Source organism: Aulonocara sp. 'chitande type north' Nkhata Bay, linkage group LG16 (assembly GCF_057382095.1).
Source record: "Aulonocara sp. 'chitande type north' Nkhata Bay isolate Kocher_YH1m ecotype deep benthic linkage group LG16, A_spYH_male_GT1.1, whole genome shotgun sequence".
NCBI lineage: Eukaryota > Metazoa > Chordata > Actinopteri > Cichliformes > Cichlidae > Aulonocara > Aulonocara sp. 'chitande type north' Nkhata Bay.
In genome coordinates this window covers 1112974-1134516 of record NC_141359.1, presented here as the reverse complement: position 1 = coordinate 1134516, position 21543 = coordinate 1112974, and the positions used below count along the sequence as shown (strand labels likewise).

General features: G+C 40.0%; 1 long non-coding RNA gene across 1 annotated transcript; it reads left to right on the top strand.

The window, feature by feature from the left end:
- The first annotated feature begins 7498 nt into the window (after positions 1 to 7498).
- Positions 7499 to 14142, top strand: LOC147310743 (uncharacterized). Its single transcript, XR_015125423.1, has 4 exons — positions 7499 to 7633; positions 9359 to 9391; positions 13437 to 13596; positions 13816 to 14142. It is a non-coding gene; the product is annotated as an uncharacterized LOC147310743 (long non-coding RNA).
- Positions 14143 to 21543: the final 7401 nt, after the last annotated feature.

Sequence of the window (21543 nt, the reverse complement as noted above, 5' to 3'; positions counted from 1 at the left end):
ACGGGTTCACATTTATTCCGGACTAGAACAAGACACATTTTGCGAACAAAGGTTGAGTCTAGATTAGTAAAGAAATATAAAAAGGTTGAATTCCTCGTTTCAGTGGTTGAAATTGTTGTGTGCCTGTCCCCTGACGAGTGTGAAATTAAAATAAAGAGGGAATTTGGAGCCACATAGAGATAGACGGGCATAATTGGGTGTATTACTCTGTGGTGTAATAAAAATAAAAAGGAGAGATAGTAAGAGGTGTGCAGTGGAGAATTATGGAGGAGTACAGAGAGGAATGTGTTGGGAGACTGGCGTACAGTTTACGCTGTCAAGGTGGGCGTGTTGCCTGCTTATCTGTTTAACAGTGATGAAAATGAAATTAAATAAATCTCTTAGTGTGCGGACCTGGACCAACTGCCCCCACAAGCACAGCGGCCGAAGCAAAATTATAGGTAATGGGAACCACACCCAGCATGAATCAGCAGCTGTGAAAAAGACAGCAGCGAGGAGAGAATTAGAGGAGAAATTAAGAGAAGTTTTAACACATAAAATTGGGGCCAACGGACTTGTGGAGGTTGGGAAGGCGTCCGGAGCATCACAACAAAAAGGTGAAACAAAAACACACAAGCAGAGAAATCTGAGAGAAAGGCTCCTTTTAAGGTAACGCCTAGTTTGAGAAAAGATAAAATTAACCTGCTTTTATACAAATGCACATACACGCAATGAAGAAACAGCTTACACTCATGAACACGTGAAGATTTTCCAGCAAGGTTAAAGAAAAATTAACATACTTAAATGATAAAGTCTATACATTACTGACAAAGAAACCCTCTGGGTTGCAGGACAACAATTTAACTAAAAAAAAAAAAAAAGGAACACTGGTCTAACCAACCAGGCAAGACACAACAAATTTAGTGGTTAAAAGATTCAAATTGTGACATGTTTTCTGTTGATTGATTAATAAAAGTGATTACTGAATGAAAGAAAATTCCTTTTTTGGGTTTTTAAACATGATCTTAAGAATTTTAATATGTACTTGTGTTGTCCTGTCAACTTGGTGGGTTAGGAGTTGATTATATCGGGAGAGAAAAAACAAAAAAAAAGGGGGAGAGAAGGCTGACACAGGGCCTGGTCCCGGTGTGTCTCCCCTCTGAATAACACAGCCAACACAACATCATTTTCCTGTTCGTTTGTTTTTGTTTTGTTTTGTTTTTGTTTTTTCTATACATATTTAATTACAGGCTGCTTTGCCGGCCCTGAAAGCCGAGGCTGACTGGACTCCTGCTCTCCCCCATACGTGACACTGACCAAATGCTGCAACAGCTGGACCCACAACAACGACCTGAGAATGTCAACAGACCTGCAGGAATGTGATCTCATGCAGCCGAGACGGAGAGCACTAAACCTAAGGCCCGTTTCACTACACGGGGGAAAATTCCCAGACTGCGTCAGCTGACAGAGCTGTGACGAGACGCCCGCCAAGCCCGAATGAAAAGTAAGGCCGAGCGAAAGAATGCTGACCTTGATAACTTTGCATTCACACTGTGCAGGACAGTGATGGACCAACACGGATGATCGGGTGGCGAAAAAGGGCGTGACCGAGACAGGAGGAGTAACTGAGGACAGAAGGCACCTCAGAATGGACAAAAACACAGAAGAAGATGCAGGTTTCACCTGCGGTGAACATCGACACTGAAGAAAGGACTGCCCCAATTGGGGTCAGAACCAGGACGGACTGAATTTTGAGCAGCAGCAGCAGCAATGGTCGCAAACAAACTGAAAAGGAGGGGGGCAGGACCCCAGGGCATGCTTCAGGCCGTGGTTTACCCAGAACACCAGAACAGGAAAGTGATGAACACACACACACACACACACACACACACACACGGGAATGCTGATTCACTGAGAAGTGATGCACACACATACACATGCACACGCTTGTGCAATGAAGAGTGATCCACACGCACACACACATACACGCTGATGCAATGAAGAATGCTTTGCTTATGCTGATATGCAAAATGCTGCACACAAACATCCCAATGCATCATTTTTATGAGGAGCCATTGATTACCATTAAATACTTAGAATGTGTTATATGTCACCCAGAGGGCATTTATGTAGATTTTAGGAATAAGGTCTAAAAAAGTTTGGTTATGAAAACAATGTCTGTGCGTGATGTCTGTTTATGGCTCAAGGCCTTGACTGAATTCTTTGCTGTGCTTCACACAGCCTTGATGAGGAACAGTGGCACAGAGTGAAATTGATGAATTAATAGTGTAAGGTTAGGTTGGAGTACGGCATTTTCTGTGATTGAGTTTTAATTCAAGGAGGAACAAAAGGTGTTACGGCACCTGAGGTTCTCATTCCCACACAATATTGTCCCGGCAGGAAGCAAAATGTTCCTGTGAATTTCTGGTTGATTGTTTGGTTTTGTTTAGCGCTAGCTTGATTTTATCAGTGAGCTTTGGCTTGTGTTCTTTCTCGTAAGCGAGAGAGGGATAGTTTTATGCTTGGACATGTCTGCAACGGGCCCTAGTTTGTGTTATTTTAGTAGTATTTTGTTGGTTATGTCTGTTTTCGTTTTTGTTACAGTGCACTGGAGAAAAAACATCTGAGAGGTGTGATCCACCGGTGGTGATATGTTGATATTTTGTGAGTTCATGATTTAACAATCAGCTCTTTAAAGAAGGCCTGAAAAATTGAAATTTAAAGCGCTATAAAATATTATTACTGTAAACAGTTGCAAAGTGTGCTTCTCCATGATTGTAATTGGCTTGGGAGAAATTCACTTATAGGGAACACTGATCTAAAAGGATTGCACCGAGTCAATCCGGCCCAAAAAACAACAAGGAATTGTTTTCCTTTAAAATGATGACGTCATCTTGCTGGTGATGGAGGCTCGAATAGGTTGCGCGGGAGACTCCATTATCAGCAACATCTGGTATGAATGTGTATGGAGGTATGCATGTGAATGGACTGTGATGGACTGACGACTAAAAGTTTTGACTGACTTGATACTGAGACAATGACTGCACCAACTTTAGGATTAGTAAATGCCAATAAACAATTCATAAACAATTCACCCAGCCGACAAGAGAAGGGTGGATGCTTCGCTTTGTTTTGTTTTGTTTTTTCAGGAGCAGGAGGATAAGAGAGACTGGAGGAGGAGACTCTAGCTTCACATAAGTATGAACTGCAGACTTAACACTGTGGTTGCTGATTTTGAGTTACCGATGTTTGCATTAAGAAAACTGTGCTATATTAGCTGTGTTTTGAGTAAGGTATCATGTTATATTATTGGGAATGCCAAATGCTACAGTGGAGAAGACTTTTGATACCACTCATGACTGGAATATGTTACTATTAACCATAGCAGGCCACTGTAAAAAGTCAATTAAATTTTATAGAGGAAAATCGCCAAAATTGAACAATACCTATGAATGACTGGCCACATTCAGAATAGAGATATGCAATAATAAACATTGGTCCACGTGATTTAGGTTCTCACTTGAAATAGTAAGTTATTAGATGTAGAATATAATTGACAGGGACATTTGATAGGATGTGGTACTGAAAAAGAACAAGAGCAAAGTAAATAAAGAAAATATTGTGTTTAGTTTGGATAAATTCAAATTAAAATGTACCATTACACTCAGAGGATCAATATGAAATAAAACATATGCAAAATTTATAGGAAGTACATGACTGATAACTGTTCTGTCCTGAGCGTTTGTTTCTAGAGCACCCACTTGACCACACCAACAGTTTCTCGCCACCGAGGAGGGGTACTTGCAAAAAGAATAAAATAAAAATCTGAGTTTAACAAAACATTTTAAATGTAAATATCAAGCTTACCTTTCTTTTTCCATGAAATGTGCTTGTGGGCACACCAGCCATTTTGAAAAGGTGGGCAAAACAATTGGCAAGGCCACACCCCCACACATGTGATATAATTTTAAAGGTACTGTTGCCCTCTCTAAGAAACATCAGGAATTAGAGGAGTGGCAAGTAGAGTATGCGAGCTACAAGCAAAAACTAAAATGTGTACTACAGTGTGCAAAAATGAAATACTGGGTCATCAGGGGGTCATGAGGGACATTTATAAAACTAAAAGTCCCACTAACCTTAAAGTGCACTTGAAAAGCCCACACAAGAAGGTTAACCTAGCTTACCTAGAAGTAGTGATGGGCAGATGAAGCTTCATGAAGCACTGAAGCTTTTCATCCAATTGGTTCACTCCAGTGCAAAGCTTCTTGAAGCTTCATTTGCTCTAGTAGGACACCTACTGGACGTAAAAATATTAGTTGGCATGAATTTGAAGAGTGTGGCCTTTTGCACACAGCCCGTAAATGTCAACAACAAAAGGAGTGTGTAAAACATGTATATTGTAGTGATGGCAGTATACTGTGTATATTTATACTGGCAGTATGGAAAATGATCATTTGGAAACCCAGCCAACATGTATATATGGGCCCCACCTGGTTTTTGCTCGGGCTGGATGGGTACCATGTGGGCATGGGCTCAAACTGGGCTTTTTGTATGGGGCCTACTTGGGTTCTTCACATTAAACCCATATGGGCCATCCCAAGTGAGCACTTTTAGTAGGTCCTAGCTGGGTCAAACATGGGAAACACTTAACTTGGTCCAAAATGGGAAACACATGTAGGACCCACTTGGGTTTTCCACCTGGGATAGACATGGGCAAACACAGTCATTTAAGGATAGGCTGTTGTTGTGTGCCCCAGGTGGGGCAAAGTTAGGTAATCAATATATGTTTTAGTATCGATGACACAGGTGGGCCCCACCTGGTCAAACTAAATGGGTCGCACATGGGCAAATGCAAGTCAGACCCTGAAAACATGTCTATGTGGGCCCCAGGTGGGGCAAAGTTAGGTAATCAATATATTTTTTTAGCACTGATGACATAGGTGGGGCCCACCTGGTCAAACTATATGGGTCGCACATGGGCAAATGCAAGTCAGACCCTGAAACATGTCTATGTGGGCCCCAGGTGGGGCAAAGTTAGGTAATCAATATATTTTTTTAGCACTGATGACATAGGTGGGGCCCACCTGGTCAAACTATATGGGTCACACATGGGCAAATGCAAGTTAGACCCTGAAAACATGTCTATGTAGGCCCCATATGGGTTATGTTAAGTTAATATGGGCATATATTTTATGTGGGCTCAAGATTGTTTAGTATATATGGGACCCACTTGGGTTTCTCACATGAAAGCCATATGGGCAAAACCAAGTGGGAACATATAGTAGGTCCTGGCTGGGTCAAACATGGGAAACACTTCACTTGTTTCAAAATGGGAAACACACGTAGGACCCACTTGGGTTTTTCACCTGGGTTAGACATGGGCAAACACAGTCATTTAAAGAAAAGCGTTTGCTGTGTGCCCCAGGTGGGGCAAAGTTAGGTAATCAGTATATATTTTTTAGTACTGATGACACAGGTGGGGCCTACCTGGCCAAACTATATGGGTCACACATGGGCAAATGCAAGTCAGACCCTGAAAACATGTCTATGTGGGCCCCATATGGGTTATGTTAAGTTAATATGGGCATATATTTTATGTGGGCTCAAGATTGTTTAGTATATATGGGACCCACTTAGGTTTCTCACATTAAAGCCATATGGGCAAAACCGAGTGGAAACATATAGTAGGTCCTGGCTGGGTCAAACATGGGAAACACTTCACTTGTTTCAAAATGGGAAACACACGTAGGACCCACTTGGGTTTTTCACCTGGGTTAGACATGGGCAAACACAGTCATTTAAAGAAAAGCATTTGCTGTGTGCCCCAGGTGGGGCAAAGTGAGGTAATCGGTATATATTTTTTGGTACTGATGACATAGGTGGGGCCCACCTGGTCAAACTATATGTGTCACACATGGGCAAATGCAAGTCAGACCCTGAAAACATGTCTATGTGGGCCCCAAATGGGTTGTGTTAAATTAATATGGGCATATATTTCACATGGGCTCAAGATTGTTTAGTATATATGGGACCCACTTGCGTTTCTAACATCAAATCCATATGGGTGGGCATCCAATGTAGGTCCTAGTTGGGTTAGTGATGGTAAATGTGTACATTGGTTCAAAATGGTAGCACATGCTTATGTGAGGATTCTTCTTCTGTGAAGAGCCTGAGAAAGTGTTATTTGAATAAAGGAGGATTTATTCCAAACAAGCCCATCACAGATTGCGCACAACCCAGGGAGTTCTGAAAGTCAAATTGTAAAAATAATCTCAAAAGAAAGTATGAACATAACTCTCTTTTATAACCTGCAGACGGCACCCATGTGGTACCATTCTCTAAGAAATCACCCTAACTTTAACATATTTGGCACAACCTCAGTCTATCACTTTTGCTACCCTTACGTACAGTCAGATGTTCTTGACCCTTCATTTTTGACCCTCTCAGTATTTAGCCTTGGCTAGCAAATGTACTCAAAGTCCACATTGAGACCTCACGATGTTATGTGTTATCAGACACTACAACCCAGCTGTCAAGTGAGACTATAGGAACTTTGGTGTTTTTGAACATTCAATGTTACTCAAAACACTCTGCGCACTATTCCAAATAACTGGTTTGAAACTGGTTACTTTTTAATTTTAGATTTCATTTTATGTACTTAATGTGAACTCTGCATTGTAGGCTGCATGGTGAGGCTCAGATAAGATAAAATAAGGACTTCATGATTCTTCTTAGGTAAATTCACTTGTCACAGCAGCAATAATAAGTGATTAAAACGGACACAAGAGTAGAAAAAAAGAAAAGCAAAAAATACGAATAAAAAACCTAAGATAAAAGTGAATTACACAGACAAAATCCAGATTTGGCATTTGCAAATTAAGGATTACTGGTTGTTCAAACAATTAAGACTATTTACTTGAGCAAACATGCAGTTGAGGATTTTTAGTAGATCAGACACACTCTACTGTATTAGAGAAAAGACAGTTAGTTACATGGAAGATGGAAGTTTTGGTTAATCAGATCCAGTAAAGCTCCTGAAGTATATTACCGATCTGTTAAAATGTTACTCTTCAAACTTGTGCCCTCAAATTATATAACCAGAAATAATTTATATTTTCTTTGAACTAGTGGAAAGGAGAGGGAATGGGGTCTTTCAAGCAGTCACACTTCAACTGTGAAACTCCCTTGTCCTTATGGTGTATTGACACTATTGAAACTTTTCAAAACCAGTCTAATGTTAGAAGAGCTTTTAGGTAAACTGTTATTCTTCTTCTTATCATTATTATATTTTTATTAATTATATTTTTATTATGATGTTGATTTGGGTGACACTTTTTGATAAATATTATATATTACTTTTTAAAACATATTAACCATCCCTATGCTTAAAAAACTTTTAAAAATAAAATTGTTCTTTTAAACTTGTGCATTGTTTGACTTTTAAAATTTTTGTATCAGGTGTAAAACGACTTTTTAAATAAAGTTGTTTTTAATGTGAGCAGCTCCTATTGGCTCGTTTAAAAAGAGGGAGGAGCAGATTGCACCGCCTAGCGTCTAGTCTTCGCGGTCTTTCGTCTGTTGCGCCTTTTCTCTCCCTGGTGTTTAAGAACGTGGAGGACAAAAGGATACCAAAGAATCGAAAACTATGACAAAGGTAAATACTTAAAGTTTGATACGTTTTCATCAATGGTTATTTTAGTAACTTTCTATAGTCGTCCTAAACGGTATAAGGGGGAGAAGCATAACATCTTTAGCTAGCAGGTAGAACTGGGTTAATTTGCTGCATTGTCTTTGGCAAACATAATTTAAAGTTAATTAAAAAACTCTTACTGCCTATATTCTACTCAATAAAGTTCATCTTATCTTATTCTGTTTTCATTGCACCATTCTCTCTATACAGTTTTTGAATTTACACACTATAACGTACACGGCAGTTTTTTTCTGTGCTTCTGCAACTGTTTCTTGGGTTTTCCTATAAGGTTTTTGTAATTAATTTAAAAAATTTATATTATTTTTTTGGCTTTAGTGGATTCCTGCTCAGCTAACTCGGCCATTATGCACTACCCAGTAAACAAAATGGCTGAACAGTATTTTAAATGTCTGAACATGAGCTAGTCATACCATGTTACGTAATATTCATGTGCAGTGTAGCAAGGTGATTGTTTAAATTACAGGAGTAGATGCCTGCAGCTGAAACGGTTTTCTGATCTGAATACGGTAATGTTACCAGATATGCATTGTACTATGGGAAAACGGTGGTGGATCAGTGTGTAAAAAGCCCCCAAAAGAAACACACAGCGTCTTTAGCTCAAACACTGTCTGATCACTCTCTTAGATACTGTGCTGTTCCATCTAGTTATTGGTTACTGAGAAATGTTAGGTCATTAATTAATTAAGAGAGTGCAGCTGTTCAGATCAGATGGTGAAGTAGGAAAATGCAGAACATGTTATTATAGCTGAATGCTGTGTAAAATACTAGTAATAAATCTAACTCCCATTTATGGCTTTTACTACTGTGGGGCTAAATAAAAAATTACAGACATAATGAAATCTGCTACAATTACAAAGCTTAAGTTTAAAACAATTATTATATATTAAGCATTTTTTTGCTCTTTTTTTTTTTTAAATTCTTTTTGCTAATAATGGACTCAATTTTATTATCAACTTCAAAGACCTATTAAACTTTTAAACCATTAAATCCAGGAAATTAGATGCCCGTAAATGTACGAGACCCTCTTTATGTCTAGTATCCCCAAATATTTAATAATCCTTTCTAAAAGTACACAAATTTTGTTCTTTTCAATTAAATATTGCATGTTCAATGTATTCTTGAGCAGGTAAAAATTCCACTAAATTAGTTTTTGCATATTTTTAAGTATAATCAAATTTTTATAGTTTGCGAGTACTTTTAATTTGGAGATTTTGCCACTTGATTTGAAGTTTGGATAGTGCTTTATAGTCATTTGTAAATGTTTTGAACTCATCTGGCTTCTTAATAATTTAATAAAAAATTAACAAGCCATGTAATAATTTGAAAACCACTAGGGACCACTTATAAAAAAGTAATTCCTTTTTTACTTAAAGGAATTTAGGATTTATGTCTGTCAAGTCATTTGTTCTGGCATAAGTCACCATTTTGATATATCTTCCTGTGACTTTAAAGTCTGTCAGCTAGTTAGATACATTTTTGCACTGCTAGTGTTTGCTGCTTGAATTAGTCAGTTTATCATATAAACACATGCAGTGCCTTTCAAACTTTTAATTACACTGTTCATTTTGTGCATTAGTAAGAGAATCTTTTATATTGAATTATCCTGGGAAAAAACAAAAATGTTTGTATTTTCTCATGCACTTTCTTTCATTTCCTTATCACGTTTAGATTCTTCAAGATCACAAGCACCATCTTTGACATGTAAGTAACTTTCATATTATTTGTATTACTTATTATTATTATTATTATTGAAAAGTGATGGTCTTTGGGGCATCCTTTTTTTTTTATTGGTATTAAGTATATATATTTATTTAGGCACAGGAGGCAATGATCTATTTTAAAATTTAACATTTATTTAATTTTCATCTTTTATGCTAACAATAATGCCAACAGTGTTCTCTTCACTTGACCCACAACTCTGACAGTTTTGGTCCTCTGCTCTCCTCACAATTGGCTGATTTCCATCTGAGCTGCTACTGTCAACTGCATTAAACTGATTTTACATTGCCTTGTTATTCTAATCTTTATCTGCGTTTTGGACTCCAAACATTCACACCTGCTGTTAGTAACCAGAGCTCACAAGAGTGTAAGGCGTGTAGTTCAATAAAGTGATCGATGTGTTCACTAGCTGATTTCAATAAACCGGTAACTTATCAAATCCATATTTTATAGGAAGTACATTACTGATAAAAGTGGTAATAAACACGGTAACCAATAAAAGTTTAAATTTCCAGTTATAAAAAAAAATACTGCAGTGAGCTCGGTTTTCTAACACCAGGTGTGAACATCTACAGTCTTTAAGCGCTGGTAAAGATTTAAAAATAAAAGCATTCAATAACATAACATAACATTAAACAGTAAATTAGTTTGATGGTGTTGACTGCAGCAGCTCAATGTTAATCAGCTGATGGTGATGGAAGCAGATGAGTGTTTTTCATCATGGTTGTTAGTGATGTGTTGGTCAAAACGAAACGGCTCTTTGAAGTGAACGACACAAGCGTGTTTTTTCTCTCTCTCTCACCCTCTCTCTCGCACTTTTTTTCCGCTTCACTCTGCACGCGAGCCTTGTGCTTTGCGCTGGGAAGAGGGGGGAGGGGCGGTTGTTACACACGCAGTAGCACAGTAACAGAGCAGGAGGGAGAGAGAGAGAAAGAGAGCCAGGGACAACAACGTCACATTAGAAAGGTATAGTAATCATCCACAACTATTTTCAATTGCGGATGATAAAGGATTCAGAAAGTTTATTCATGCAGGCCCATATGACAGAGAATGTGCATCTTCTGTTTGTTTTCATATTATAATTTATATTTAATTGTGTTGTGGTTTGCAGTGTTTTGTGTTGTTTCACTTTAAATTTGTTTAAAAGGAAAAAGCTGAAAATTTAAATAGTTAAAAGTTGAAATGTAAATAGTTGTTTTTTTTGTATTATATGATTTATTTATTACATTTTATGTGGAGAGAATAAATAAAAGTATATTTACGGTGGCTGCTAGAGACAAAGCACGTACAAACCCCAAAACACGTAAAAACTCCATAGCACGTACAAACTCCAAAGCACGTACAAAACACAACAGAAGTGCTCCAGGATGCTAGGCACAGTGTTGAGATTTTGTTACCTAGTGGCTACACAAGCCAGGAAGTACCAACGACCGGATTTGGTGTGTGGTAGTAACAGGTAAATGAACAGCTTTTGGAATTTTTTATGAATATATATGAGTGCTTGTGTATAAATACACAAAAAATACACATATGATTTCAATTGTGTAAATTAAGTGATCTAGATAGCTCTGTTTTGGAAGTTCAGTTGACGCTAGAAATGGGTTTTGGAGTTTGTACATGCTTTGTCTCTAGGGGCCACCATATATATTTATATATAAACATATATAAATAAAACCACGTTTCTTTTTTTACATTAGTAATTCCTTTGGTTCATAATTTTATATTGTTGTTAATAATAAATTAATTAAAGCAACAAAACAACCTGAAGAGCCGGTTGGGAGCCGAAAGAGCCGGCTTTCTAAAAAGAGACGAAAATCCCATCACTAGTTGTGTAATATGCTGGTATTGATATGATCAAAAATGAACTGAGTTGTTTCGTATTCTATAGAAATTGTACATCTAATTAATAACAAGGCTTTCTGCTGATGTTATTAATTAAAAATTTATTGTTTTATTTTTAAGCAACAACTTTTTAGCATGCAATCAGTCCATGCTGTACAGGACAGATTTGTAAACTGTGCATACAAAAATAGACTATTTTACAAAATTGCTCTTTCAACAAATGTAAATCACAGCAGATTTTTTTTGTTGTAGGTGCACTGTCACAACTAGAAATGTGGGGGGAAGTCCTCAAAGTTGAAGGCAGAACAGGAAAATACATGGAAATAACAATTTTCCTTTAAATGGTAAATGGCCTGCATTTTTATAGCGCTTTTCTAGTCCCTAAGGACCCCAAAGCGCTTCACACTACATTCAGTCATTCACCCATTCACACACACAATCACACACTGGCGATGGCAAGCTACATTGTAGCCACAGCTGCCCTGGGGCGCACTGACAGAGCACATCAGTAAAGGTCGATCTGGATACTTGATAACTGTTGGTATAGGTATGACATGAATTTGAATCTCCATTATCACAGGTTTTAATTGGGAGGGAACATGCAGATATACAGGAGGACTATAAACAGCAATTCCTATTGCATACAACTGTTTTAGAAAATACCAACAACACTGTTAATTTATCACTTGCTGGTCTATAGACTTTACAGTGTGGATGGATGGAAAATCCATCTGGCTCCACTCTGGCTGAATTGGTGCTACAAACAACTCTGCGCTCGGCTTTCCTGGCTGTGTGTGGATTTAAACTTACACATCCAAATTTTGACCCTATTTTTCTTCCTTTCAGCTGATTGGTCAATTTCATGTCAATCACCAATTAAACAATCCAATCAGAGAACATCTCCAGAAGTTGATTCTGTTCATCTGGACGTAGCATTTTCAGTGGGAGAAAATGCTGCAAGCGCTACGTCCAGATGAACAGAATCAACTTTTGGAGATTTACTTACCTGGATGATTGAGCATGCATCAAGACAATCAGAGAACAGATAGGTTTGGCTGTTGGAGGGCTGCATTACGGAGCTTCAGGTCCTGGAAGAATAAATTCCCTTTTACATACCAGACCAGCATTTTTCTTCATTAGCACGAAGGAAAACAGTCTGTGCGTGTCAGAGTTCTGTGGTTTTTGTGTCACAGGGCTTATAATATGTGTAAAAATCTGGCCAGGGACCATCACATCACACTGCTATCATATTTTTCTGTTGCTATCATGTTTCTTTTCTGAGATGTTGTTACTTTTATGACAGATGTAACGAGAAATCTTCCAGAAAGTTAAATTTTTTATTCTAATCAAATATTTGATTCTGATAACAGATAAAGATTTTTTTTTTTACTTTTGTTCTGCTATTTCATAGTTTATACAAATTTTGGCCAATTCCTATTTATTTTAACCCTTTAGCCCCCAAAAAGTCGCCAGCGACAGGTTTTTCCAAACCTGTCTCGTCAAACCTGAGCTCTGCCAGGGGCCCAACACGCCTGGACTTTTAGAAGAAAAGAGATGTCCGAAAATAAACCACAGGGTCAAATACTTAATTTTGTTCAGTGTTTTAGAGTTATTAATTTGAATTGACTAATTTAAATATTTTATTCATGTACATTTTGATTGCCTTTAGTAAAAATGGCAAAATTTCAATTTCTTTTTTCTTTCTGTTATTAATCCTTGATTACATTCATATAGTATACAGTAGAGGAAAAAACCTACCAGACCTACCAGTTATCCTGCGTAACATTATTGGGGATAAAGGGTTAAGGAAGCGCAATTAATTTTTTTAGTTTAGCTTGTGTTTACTACCATTTTTTTTTTATCACCACACAGTAAACATTAAGTAATATGTAAAGTGTCCATTTATCCTCCATTCCGGTCCATTATCTTAAGCTTAGGCTGCTGCCCCTCGACCCAATCCGGTACTAAGTAGAGAGGCCCAGACTTCGCTCTCTCCAGGCACTTGGCCCAGCTCTTCCGGGGGAATCCCAAGGCATTCCCAGGCCAGCCGAAAAACATAGTCCCTCCAGCATGTCCTGGGTGTTCTGGGTCTCTTCCTGGTGGGACGTGCCCAAAACACCTCACCAGGGAGGCATCCTAACCAGATGCCAGTATCTAATCTGTCCTTTTTGTATGTTCCCCTCAGGTTGCCATGGTAGCAGATACAGGGGAAACAAGTGTAGACGATGCCACAAGAAGGATGATGAAATTCCTCATATCACCTGAGCTGGCTGTGGAGTACAACATGCTTGGCCGACATGGGGAAAAAAAGTTCAGAGATTTGCGTCTTTTTAATGTTGTGTATGGTAAGTTAGTTTCACTTGAGACATTTGAACTTTAGAAAACGAAACTTTTTTAATAAAGTGTTTGAAAGTGTAACTGAGATTGGTTATCATGCAATTTGTATATATTTTTTGAGGCAATAAAGTGAAATAAACATTGTTCTTTGAAAATCATCACCAAATGAAGTAAGCTAAGATTAACTTTACTTTGGCTTGCCCGTTTTTCTTCTTCTTCATTTGCAGAGGCACTGAAGAATTATTTAACATCAAAAGTCAACTTGCAAGAAGCAGAGAAGGCTCTGTCCAAGTGGTTCAGTGGAGCTAAAGACAGAGGAGGACCGAGGGCTGCAAGGGTACAAAATAGACTTACGGCTCTGTAAAAAAACAAACCCTGCTGATTCAAGATAAGCTTTTGAGTTTTCCATCTGACTTTTTCCCCATGTTGCTACAGTTCCAAATATCTAAGGAATTTTGCTGTAGTTTGACATTTCTAGTTTTTAAACGTTTACGCACTTTGGAATACAGTTACGTAAAATCACAGTTGTTGGACAAAATAAATGTGAAAAATGTTGTTTTGTGTACCCTCGTGATTTTTGAAATGGTTTTATTTACAAACTAGATTTTGTTTGCGGTCAGCTTTAATATATTTGGTGTCTTTGTGTCACAGAACCCGTATTAGCCGTCTGAAAAATTGATTTTGTGACTGTTTTACTACATGGGGCCCACTCAGTGCCAGAACTTAGTCAATTCAAACTAGAAATAAGATGCAAATACAGAACCCACTGCTAATGCCATTCCAACTTTTTAGCTCATGTTTTCCTCATGTTGTACCCACTAAGAACTTGAAAAATGGGGCCTAGGTGGGTTTCAGTGTACTTTGCCCAGTTGGGGTCCATTTAGTTCCCAGATTTTACCTATATAACACCGAGATGGGCTTATAAAATGGGGCCATTATGGAACCCGCGGACAATCCCACTTAAAACCCACTTTTTAGCCTATGTGGTACTCACATGGTACCCACAAAACAACTTGAAAGGTGGGGCCTGGGTGGGTTTCTTTGTACTTTGCCCAGTTGGGGTCCATTTAGTTCCCAGATTATACCAATATAACACCGAGATGGGCTTACAAAATGGGGCCATTATGGAACCCGCGGACAATCCCACTTAAAACCCACTTTTTAGCCTATGTGGTACTCAAATGGTACCCACAAAACAACTTGAAAGGTGGGGCCCGGGTGGGTTTCTGTGTACTTTGCCTAGTTGGGGCCCATTTAGTTCCCAGATTTTACCAATATAACACCGAGATGGGCTTATAAAATGGGGCCATTACGGAACCCGCGGACAATCCCACTTAAAACCCACTTTTTAGCCTATGTGGTGCCCACATGGTACCCACAGAAACTTGAAAGATGGGGCCTAGGTGGGTTTCTGTGTACTTTGCCCAGTTGGGGTCCATCTAGTTCCCAGATTTTACCAATATAACACCGAGATGGGCTTATTAAATGGGGCCATTATGGAACCCGCGGACAATCCCACTTAAAACCCACTTTTTAGCCTATGTGGTGCCCACATGGTACCCACAAAAAACTTGAAAAAGGGGGCCCAGGTGGGTTTCTGTGTACTTTGCCCAGTTGGGGCACATTTAGTTCCCAGATTTTACCAATATAACACCGAGATGGGCTTATAAAATGGGGCCATTATGGAACCCGCGGACAATCCCACTTAAAACCCACTTTTTAGCCTATGTGGTGCCCACATGGTACCCACAAAAACTTGAAAGATGGGGCCCAGGTGGGTTTCTGTGTACTTTTCCCAGTTGGGGCCCATTTAGTTCCCAGATTTTCCTAACATAACACCTATATGGGCATTTAATATGGGGCCATTACGGAACCCGCGGACAATCCTATATGGGGCCCATTTTTCAGCCCATTTCCAAACCATATGGGCCCCACATATAAATGTTGGCTGGGAATGCTTAAAATGGAAATGATCATTTACTGTGAGGTGAGGTGTGGTTGGGGTGTGGACAGTGGTTGTGCTTTTGTAACGTTGAGGTATGGACAGCTACACACTGAGGCTTTGAGCCTCAGTCCTGCCTGTTCACATTTTATTCTGTAAAAACTAAATTTTCACTGCTTTTATGACCTTTTTAGTGGGGAGAACATAGCTAGGATTTAATGATTTAACACATCTTTTAAATCCTTTGTCCTCCACAATGCTAACTGGCTGGGAGTCCTCAATCACCATGCTAACCAGGTCTTCATCTATTTGAGATTGTTCTCCTGAGGAAAGACAATAAAGACAAAGCACAAATATAAATATCACACACATAACTTATTGCATTGTATAATATTGTTATATCATTTAGTAACATTACTGCATGCTATATTATCATTGCATTTGATGGCTCACCTGGTCTTGCTCCACAATCGGTGTTCCCCTTATTCTCATGCAAAGCTCTGTAGTGCCTAAGCATGGATGAGGTGTTGTTGTTATATCCCAGCTCCCTGGCACATAGCAAACACTTCACCTTGTACAAAAGTAAAGACAGCTTAACATAAATTGTATTGGACCATCAGTATTATGAAAATACATCTTCTGTAGAAATTTACATACCTTGTTGGGAGGAATAAGATCAAAATGTTCCCACACAGGGGAGGACATCCTCCTCTTCGTAGCTGGCTCCATTCTCTCCTGACTTTCTCTCCTCACTCTCATAAACCTCCCAACTGTCTCCAAACTCTCACTAACCGCAACTCTCCATCAAACGCCCTCATTTTGAATGAAGTCTGAGGGGTTTATATCTGTCATATCTCGCGGCAAAGTTCGAACCGCTTCCTGAACCAGTCACGTGGTACAGCCGGGCAGCGAGGCTTCGGACGTCATCATTTTCAGCTCCTCCCATAAATGAAGCAAGCCTCGATACGCGCTTCGCGGAAACGCCCCCTCCATTACTCGACACACGCTTCGAAGCCTCGATACAGAACGTCACATCACTACCTAGAAGACCTCATCAGGGGGAGCACACTCCCCCTCCTTGAAGAGCTCACCCACTCAACCCGCATCCCCAGAAAACAGCTAACCCCAGATAAGGCAGCGTGATGTATCCCGAGACAACAGGACTGGGACATCTAAATAAAGGTGTGAAACAATCGCCTTCAAAAGGTTATCAATTCACTTGAACCAAAATTAGGACCACTCGGTGCGGCAAGAGTTAATAGTTAATAGTCTCAACACCCAAGGATAACCAGAAGAGCATGACTGATATGATGGAACTGGGATTTTGTTACACTTAATTTTTGCAAAACACAAAATAAAACTAAATTGAAACTAAGGATTTTCAGAAAATAAAAACTACACTAAACTAGCAAAGAATTGGTAAAAACTAATTACAACTGGTAAAAATTGAAAATCTGGAGTCGAAACTAAATAAAAATAACAACTAATGGAAATGGCGAAAAGTTTAAAACCCTGGTGCAGAGATTGGCAAATCTGACCAGGAAACGTTATAAAATGGATTGTCAGGATAGTCAGCGTTAAAGCCACTTTTGACAGTCCATACTAGGATGGCATTGGACATCTTCGGGGCGGAAGAGGGTTGGTGTGACCAAGGTGTGGTTTGGCTTGTTGTATGTACATTTCAAAATGTTACAGCTCTGGATGGACCAGTTACCAGGGCATGGAAGGATGACAGACTTTATTACATGAGGAGAAGGGACATTTTCGGGATCGAAGATCCTCAGGGATGACAAGGCTGGAGCAACGGTACTCGAGAGAAGAATTTCTGATACTTTCTGAGATATGATGTCACCAACCTTCTCTTTTAAGTGTCTAGCTCCGGTGAATTGACACATGGGAGTGTGTCAAAAAAGGGGGAAGTGGAAGTTGAGTTTGAACATCAAACAATGGTGATATGAAAATTTCTATGAGTTTATTTTTGTGTTTAATAAATTAGCTATGGTAAAACTTAAGCTTATAATGTGTTAGACTTAGAAAGGGTTCACTAATTTTTGATTTCTTTTACACACACATAGATTATGATTAGAATAAGTCCTGAACATAATATGTTAAACCAAATTTGAATCATTAGAAGAACAATGGATAACAATATTAGATTATCAAGGCTAGGGAGAGAGGTGTTTTGGTTTTCTGTCTCTTGCAGAGAAAGGAACAGACACCAGACGGGGACCCGGAGATGTGAGGACCCTTCACAGCAGGGACAGATGTAGGGACTGCCGAGACAGCAACTGGGGTCAAGTGTCATGACGTTTGGGCTTCTGGAGAAGATGGATCCCACAAACACAGCAATAACCATGAAGGGGTTGGCGAAAACCAGGAACACCAGACCAACGAGGTTCAAGAGGCTCTTGGCAAAAAGGGGGACACGCCGGTGACCCCAAAATACACAGATCTTTGTTTGAAATCGGGGCAGAATAATCCCCAGAACTGTGCAATGACTAAAGGGTGGTCTAACCCCGGAGGTCGAAGAAAGAAGCTGAGAATCACCCAACTGGAAGACACTGGTAGTTGCAGCAATAAAAATAAAGGTTAAAAGCTCCTTAGACAGAGGTTCTAGTCTAAGTACATTTGAAAGGTATAAGGGGACATTAAAATGGGAGTGGAAAACTGGAGCACCAAAATAAAGCTGTGGAAGAATTGGGGAGTGATGGGAGAGTCATCTGTAACTGCTGTTATGGTTGTAAATCTAACTTTGCTTGCATCTGAACTGCGTGAACACAGAGGTCATCCCACATATGGTCCACCCGTTAAAGGGGGACAGAGGGCCTCAGGATCAAGAAAACTTGGACCTTGAGACCCTGGAGTGCATGTTGTAAGTGATCTCTTTCAGAGATCAAAAGGGGGAATTATTAGATTATTCTGTTATTATATGTTACCTTATATATGTAATCAAAGTAGTTGAATTAGAATACTGCTGTAGATCACATTATACCCTTTAATATAGAGTGTGTGAGCTGTATGTAGTTTAGTTCTCATTATACTTTTGAGTTAACAGAACATATTCACATATTAGTTCATTAGATAAATGTGCATCACTCTGTATCCTTGATCTGCTGGGAATGTGTTACACTGTTTTCTTGACATGCTTAATTGTTGAATCATGAAGAGAAGGTTGTAAGCAGGAGACTCTGTGTCTAAAGACAGGGGAGATAGATAGACCACATTCCACACCCCCACCTTACAGAAAGCAGAGAAACAACTGCCGAGGTCATAACTTAGGCGCTGTAACAGAGAAAAAATGTGATGTTTTGGCTTTTACGACTAGCTGGGGGCCACTAGAGACTATAAAAAGCTGAGCAACCCGTCACCATTTGGAGACATGTGCCTGACCCTCTGGTAGCATCTCTCCCGTCCGGACGTTGTAATGCTCTGACTGTTGAATTGTATGGAAATAAATGATTGTTGATTGAGCATTTATACACCGAGTATTGTCCCTCCTTCAGCCCAAAGATTCAAAGAATTGGGAGATTTCAACAGTATATTTTTTCATTTTAGTCAGAAGAACTATGCTCATAAGGGAAAGTCACCAGAAAGTCATGAGGTCTGCTGATTTGGTTGAATATGATGGAAACTACCACAAAGAAAATGAAGCAGCGGTATATTCTGAGAAATTGCTGCAGTAATTTTTCATTCTCACACAGGGAGAGAAATATGGTGTGAAGTGACACAGTATATGTAGGTCATGAAACCTGCTAAAATTGTTAGATGTTGTCAATCTATGGTTACATCCAAACTGAAACCACCAAATTGCTGATATAACAGTGAAATAAAAGTGAATAGAGGGATATACGGATATATATGAAACCTAAAGAACAGAGTTCACCTTCCTTTTATCTGTAACGTATTTACTTAGAAATAAAGTTTGGCCTGTGCAACAATCCAAAACATGCACAGTTGATTATAGTATTATTTTTAAGTTTGATTTAAAAGTTTCACACTATTTAGTACATTTAGTTTTACATGTTTTTCACCACCCAGTTAGAAAGTAATATTGCTCTCAATTACAGATGCACCTTTAGAATATAAACTCTCCCACAACATGTCTTTGTCCTGTCTTCCTCCCCTCACCCTGAGACTGTTTCTTTCAGAGGTTTCTTCCTGTTAAAAGGGAGTTTTTCCTTCCCACTGTCACCAAAGAGCTTTTGGGTGTTTCTCTCTATTATTGTAGAGGCTTTACCTTACAGTGTAAAGTGTCTTGAGGCAACTGTTGTCATGATTCAATAACACTGAATCAAACTGAAATGAACTGGTATCACCCTTACTCTGCCATCTCATTCAAATATCCAAAACTTTGAGCAAAAGCAGTGGTATGTCCATTTTTTCCCTACTTACTCTAAATTAAATCATTACCGCATACTAAGTTGAAAACACGTGCTGTATTTCTTTTTTTCTTCTTTTTTTTTTGTGTGTCCCGTTTGGATCTATAGCCATCAGAATTGTTGTCTTGAGGCCAAGAAAGATGCCAAGCGGATTTATTTTACCAAGTGGATCATCATGGCCTTGCCATATTGGTCCATTTGGTTGACCTTTATTATAATTATGAATTTATTTCATTTTCAGTTGCAAACGGGACAGACATAACTGTGGGATAGGACAGGGGGAAAGAATGAAAGAAAGAGGGGGAGAGAAAGAAAGAAAACCAAAGGGGAGAAGAGACGGTGAGAAGGGGGGGAAGAGAGGAAAAAAAACAAACAACAAAAAAACCTCCTGGGTCACCTGTATGGAGAAAAAAAAAACAGAGGAGACAGCAAACAACAAAGAGCAACATAATAATAGAAAAAAAAGCACCATCACAATAAACTAGCTAGTCATAGATATCAATAGTTACTAAATAATAAACGATATTGTTCAGCACGCAAGATAGACAGTGCACAGTGTGCTTTGAGGCAGCAGCCAAGAAAGCTTTAGTCCGCGTCTGTGAATACCCATGTGTACACCTGTGTGCATACCTGTGTGGATCAGCATGCTTGCATTCCAAAGGTTTCTCCATGTAATGATCTGCTAGGGAGTGTGGGGAGCCACAGCCCTGTCCTTTATGGTATCAAGCAGGTATGGAGGAGATCAAAACTCCAGACATCCAGAGGCCCCCAGAACACAAGAGACCAAGGAAGACCCACAGAGGGGCAGCTGCGCCACTGTCCCAGTAAGAGCTAAGGAGAGCCCCAGATGAGGGGTCATTCAGCAGCCGCGGAGCAGAAGCCAGGGGGAGTTGCAGTGATGCGCCCGTGAGCTCCGCCGGCAGCCAGCTGTGCCTGAGTGACCGAGCCCCAGGCCGAGAGGCCGGGGGCACCCCACCTCCGAAATGGCCCGAGCAAGCCCCAATAAGCGGCCGCCAAGGAGTGAGCCGGTGTGTACCCGGGCGCCCACCCCCAGATACAAAGAACCACCAACGCACCGACACCTGAGGGAGTCCGCCACTGGCAGGGGAAGTGGTGGTGGGTGGAGATAGGCCTCCAAACCTTGGAAGGCCCGAGATGTCCCCAGAGAGGTGGCGTCTGATACCCAACCTGACATATAGACACAAACATACAGGCACACACAGACACAAACATCCATTCCCACCCTCATGCTCTCATGTGCACTTCACACTCAACCGACGTGGAGACAAATATAAAGAGACGCTGTATACACGATCACACTCCCCAAGCGTACTCTACAAACCGGGTCTAGGTACCCCTGCCCCTGGAGGGGGGAACTGCACCCAGACCCAGGTGGTGTTACCCTTTTCCCTGCGGTGGGGAGAGGCAGACCGCCCCGACTCCGCAGCAGCAGGGAGGCCCCACACCCCAGACCGCAGCCGGACGGCCAACTCCTCCTAGCCCCCCCGCTCCAGCAGGCCGCAGAGAACGGGGGTGAGAGAAGACTCCAAACCTCCCTCCACCCGCTCATAGTAGTGTTGATGCATGTGTGTTCTAAGGTGCAATTAAAACCCAGGAGGGCATGGAGCTACCTG